The sequence below is a fragment of the Coregonus lavaretus genome (genome assembly GCF_964263955.1).
Source record: "Coregonus lavaretus genome assembly, chromosome: 28".
Lineage (NCBI taxonomy): Eukaryota > Metazoa > Chordata > Actinopteri > Salmoniformes > Salmonidae > Coregonus > Coregonus lavaretus.
Window position 1 is genome coordinate 23212207 of NC_140015.1, and position 6000 is coordinate 23218206.

Here is a 6000-nt window from a genome sequence, read left to right on the forward strand (position 1 = left end):
TATACATTTACACACAGTATTCTAATAATGTAATGAAATAGTTGGCAATAATGTTTGTATTTTTGTTTTGTTTTTCCAAAACTTTGGGATCACACCCAGGGGCTGGTTGTGTTTAAACTGCTCTCCAACTTTAACGATGGTTGGTACTCGATTTCAAAGGACTGTTTAGAAATCTGATATAACCCTCCAGCAAAGCCTACCTTTTTCACCCACATCTCCTATGGTCTGTTTCTAAATCACTCTGCTGAAGCAGTGTAAACAAACGTCAGTTTGCCCTCTGATATTGAGAGGCAAGACAAGCGGCAGTCCTCCACTATGACAACACGGCCTCAGACAGACGATGTCATCCGTCTTACCTCACTCGCCATCCATCACTGCGCCGGAGTCGACATGTCTGACAGTCCCACTCTCACTGTTCTAACTGGCACAGGCCTCCACATCTGTCACATTTTCCTCCAGGCTTACTTTATTACACCAGATGAACCCCCCCCCACCCCCCCTCTGCATTCACGGACACCTGAAGGGCAAGCAAGCAGAGAGAACACATATTGATTAGTCTCAGTATCTGATGTCATCTTGGTTCCATAAACACTTCTTCAACTGCTGTGTCAGCTACCTGTACACTCTTAGAAAAAAAGGTGGTATCTAGTACCTAAAAGGGTTCTTTGGCTGTCCCCATAGGGGAGCCCTTTGAAGAACCCTTTTTGGTTCCAGGTAGAATGGAAGCCCAAATAGTTCTACCTGGAACCAAAAAGGGTTCTAATTGGAACCCTTTTTTCTAAGAGTGTATGAACTGAACTGTGAGACAAAGGCAAGCATGTAACTGTCTAGGGAGGAGTATGAATTGTCCTGAAACTGGGATTCTACAGCCACAACATGCAACAAACTAGGAGCTATGACAACTCCACAGCTATCTGATATCATGTATTGATACATGAATAGATAGTCATTAAGGTGGATGTACACATAGATTGGTTGATTGACAAGATAAACAGACAAGATAAATAGATATACAGACAGTCAGACAAACAGGTTAGTCCCACAATCTGATATAAATTGGACAGTGAAATCGGTCCATACAATCCACTGTCTTATGACAGGGAAGACCTTGCTGGTCATGAGCTGCTACCACCCACAGGGAGGGATTTCCCTCTACTGTCAAACTGAGTTGACAAAGTCCAACTGTATCTAATTAAAGTAAAGACAGCAGACAGAAGGTGCCAGGGGGGTGCTCGTCTTTCAGATCTGCCCATAATTTGTATAAGTATAACTCTTCTTAAACTCTGACTCTTAGGTCCCAGTCTAATTAGGTTAAGAGGGAGAGCAACTGTTGACAGACTCTCAGGGCATTAGAGTCTACATACTGCATCAAACAGGTACTGCTATGATATTAGCTGAGAACACAGTATCTTACACTGCAACCTTATAACACAGCATGTTTTCACTATGTTTCACACCGCTTTAAAAAAAAAGACCAGAAAGACCAAGACCTGTCTTGTTGTAGCATTGTCAATAACAGGGGCTGAAGAGATTTTTGCCAGGGCATTTCACTCTGTCTTGATATTTGTTAAGAATACCGGAGGTTAAACTACTCTCACCCTGGGCAACAAGTGATTTTGCCAAACCTTTCGTGCATGGGCAGCCTGTGTAGAAAATGTGTTCATGAAAAACATTTTTTAAAACAGGATCCCTTGGCCAATGCACATAAAAACTCACAAACCCACTGGCACCGGGAGAGGCCCGCTCCGATAAATCAGCGGCGCGCCAAGAACAAGGGCCGGTGCCGGCAGACCTGTGTGCAACAGGACATCTCTATCTGTGAATTTCACAGGTCATTACTCTGGCTCCAGCCATCGCAGCCTCCAGTGGCTCTGGAGACGGCCAGCTTTTTCTCAGAGACAACAGCTTACTGGGCTTTGTGCTGGCTAAACAAGCGTGTCTGTCTCACAGTGGTAGATTAATGTGTAGATAGAGGGCCCGCTCCTTAGGGAGACCTGTAGAGGAGCCATCCATCAACCTTTGGAGGCCATTACAAAATAACAAAATAACAAAATGGAAAGGAGGGCCCACTGATCTCTACTTTCCAGTGCAGGAGGGAGAACAGAGGAAGGAGGAGTATCTCCCAGAGTTATCCACATTATGTTCCAGTCACAATTCAATAGACAGAGTCGGAAGAGTTGCACTACTGTTAGGGGGGAAGTAACAGTGGCCGCTTTGACCAAAGAGAGGGAAATGATTCCACCAAAGCCCTAATGAGCACATAAACACTGCTTAGCATGCAATGACGGAGGCTCAGGCTTCGAGCCTGAGCTGATGGCGGAGGAGTAAAACTCATCAGCAACGGACCCTTTCTTACACAGCTGAAATAAAATGGCCTACATTAGTCCAGTTAGGCTACAGTCTCAGGGCAATCTTGAAGACTTGTGTGTGGCAATCACGGTGTGGACTACTTTAGAGGAGGAATGGTAATACAAACAACTTCAGACAACATAGTCTTAATTAGCTTCAAGCTGGTCGATCAAACACGAACCCCAACGGGAGAAAACCTTGTTTCCAAGGCTGTCGCCATGGCTTGTGCAAAGACGTTTAGGAAAGGAGATCAGGACGTGACGACTCAGCGGACCTGAGAACACACAGCTTCACAGAGGCGCCAGGTTGTAATTAACACTTTGCAGATTGCGTTTACAGGACTGACATGGGCTGTCCCACTTTTATTACCCCCTGGGTTTTACTCCTGCCTTCAAGGGGGAAAACATTCTCTGTTTGATGGTGTCCTATGTGAAACCTCTGGACAGCTTGGATGGTGTTGCTGGCACAAGTCAACTGATTCTCATTACCACTCATTTCTCTTAGTCAAGGATCATGAGAATATCACTGGCACGCTCTCACACTGAGGGGAGACACTGGAGTTTGACAACCTTTATCTATTTTTATCTCCTTATCTGTGGTCCTCGTTAGTTTATTTGGCCTCATGCTGTCATTCTAACAGACTTGTTCGAGCAGCAATGAGACCAATCCATGTCTTGGCAGTGGGCAGGCAGGCAGCTAGGAGGCTGGTGGAAGCGCTGATATAATTGCAGTGTAATAATTTTCATGCAGCTCATCATTCTCCCTCCAGAATGCACACACACACACACACACACACACCCACACCCCCCCCCCCACACACACACACACACACTGGGCTTCAAGTTAACATTCCAGCATAATAAAGCGGCCGGTGTAAATCTACAAATACGCTCGGCACACTGACCTGAGAGTGTGAGATCCACCTCATTCAGCTCTCCTCAAACAAGCCACTCAGTCTGGAGTTCCTAAACCTGGGCGCAAACACAACACTAAAGACAGACTAATGAAAGTCTCTGACGCCATGCAGGGGATCTATGACTGCCACACACACACATCCTGTCCTGTCCTGTTGATTGGGCCAGTAGCCGACATTGTTGGGGAGTGTGAGGTGTGCATTAAATCCCTCCTGGAAACACTAAATTAATGTGCCCCTACTGAGCCCTCACTAGGGATGCTGATGGAGTGAGCTAACGGGGTTTTGTCTACCATCAGAGAGAAACAGATAATTCACTAAAATGAGGGCACATTATCCTCTGTACTAGTCTTTGCTATATGACATAACTTCCTCAATACACTATAGTATTGGTCATGTGGCCCATAGTTGTGATAACCTACTAAAGCATTTTAACATGTCTCTTAAAAAATGGGCCTTACCATAGCGCCAAATCCTAACTTTCAATACACCTATAAAAGTGGAACTGTTGCATAATTATGCACTGTTGCCAATGGGTAAAAGGTGTAGTTCTTTTAAAATAAAAATGTTGTAATGTGTATAAAAGTATGATACGTGTGAGTATAAAAGTTATACTTTTAAACCTGAATGTCAGGTTTAAATGAGGAACATTCTGAGATGAGGAGCTGTGGGAATAACGTCTGCTTTGATTTATGCCACTAGATGGCATATATGCATTGAAATAATGAGCACTTCAGAGAAGTAAGAAAGAGCATTGTGTAAGATTGCCTCATTAATGATGCAGAAATCCTGATAATGAACTTATTTCTGATGATCTGACCAGGACAGCACCCTTACTGACTAAAGATACAATAAAATAATCCTTCTATCATATCGTCCAGCTGATTAGAAGACATCTCACATACTATTTTGCAGAGAAATACCATTGGGTCTAGTACTGACTTTCAACTATAGCAAAAACTACTGGGCTAAATCTGAGAAGCTATAGATCAGAACACTGGGACTGTTCAGTCTTAATGGGGAAAAGTCTGGCTGGATTTCACATCCACCTCACAAAGCCACGCTGCTGTCTTAAACACTTCACACTGAATTAGATTGAAGTGAAAACCCACTCTTCGGAGAGAGGGGTGCTTCTTTCCACTCCAGGCCTGGGTGATAAATCTAAAGCCCCCTGCTTCTCTTGCTCCTCTCTTTTTATAAGCCTTTTACTTCTCCCTGTTCAAGCATTTACTGCAACGATAACTGTGATGATGAAGAACACCTTTTTCCAACGTATCCTCACTATTCTCTCTTTCAGAAGCAGGCCTACTGCCCTGAATGACCTCTTCATTCTTATTATGCTAAAGAAAACCAGACAGAGATTGGCTGGTGACAAATTGTTTGTGCCAATGATCTAATCATGCACCGAAACCCTCATTAATCTATAACTTGACATAAGATGTAAATGAGTGGCATGACTGACAAACTCCCTCCATTGTTAATTAACGCTAAATGAGTTCGGTCCAGGACAGCAGTGCCATTTATAACGATGTCAGCTAAGTCAATGCACGCTGATTTATTATCTTGCAGTTCTATGCACATGAATAAGCCCCAAGTGTCACAATGACTTACAAATTGGAAATAGGTAACGAACAGGACCCTGATTGGCATGACAACAGTGGGAGCCATGCAGATTTTCTATTGGATTAGTGCAAACCTTGAACGCTGTCTATTGGTCAAGCAGGAACCCCACAGGCTTCTCTTTCACTGAGCAAGAAACCCATTTGGTCCTAAATCTGACTTGGTACGAATGTAATGGTACATAAAAATGTGATGAGTTCCCCAAACCAATTGAACAGATCAATGGGAGTATGCTTATGAAAGCTCGAGATAAAACGATGAACTTCTTTTCAGAACGATCTGTCATCCTTCATGAGAATCAAGCCTTTTCTGAGGTAATGTGACCTATTTCAAGGACTGGTTGATCTTAACCACATGAGAACAGTGTTCACAAAGTTTCGTCCTGAAAGTCAATGACCGACCAGACTGACTCTCAAAGAAAATCCAGTCCAACTTTCGTATCTGATCAAAGTCAGCAAGGCCTCTCTCAATGCACTATTCAACAGTGTGGCAAATCGATAAATAAACCTGAGAGTGCCGGTTGGCTTCGTAATGCAGGGTGGCAGAATGATAGCTTGCTGCAGAGACTTGGCACGCACACAGGAGTGGGTAAACTTGAATGTGGTGGGGTTCGGGACGTGCCACGGAGGGGGTGGTTAGGGGGAACAGGGAGACACAGGAGAGGAATGATGGACGGCTCACACGCCAGCCATTGTGAGAAAATTATAGCGAGGTGCCGCCAACTGAGGCAGCGTGGCGGCTGGCCAAAGGCCCGGGAGAACAAAGGCCCAGGATCCCTGTGTGTGAGTGAGCGCCGGCCTGCCCACAGAGCCTCAAACGTTCATATTTACATGTGATGCTGAAGAGTTAATTGCAGTGAATTCCTGCACTGGGTGCAAAGTGGGGGCTGTTGTGTTTTATTTTACATAACAAACACGTTGTTTCTAAGCACCCTTTTCTGCTTCCAAGGCTCCCTGAAAGAAAAAATGCAAAAGTGTATTTGAGCACTTGGTATTCAAGAGAGCTTGATTGTAACTTCGATATAATGCACCCAAGGCAAAAAAAACAACCTTATAATTAATCACTCAAATTGTGAAAAATGTGTTGTGATTCAGTGGAGAATATAAAAAGTGTGCTGA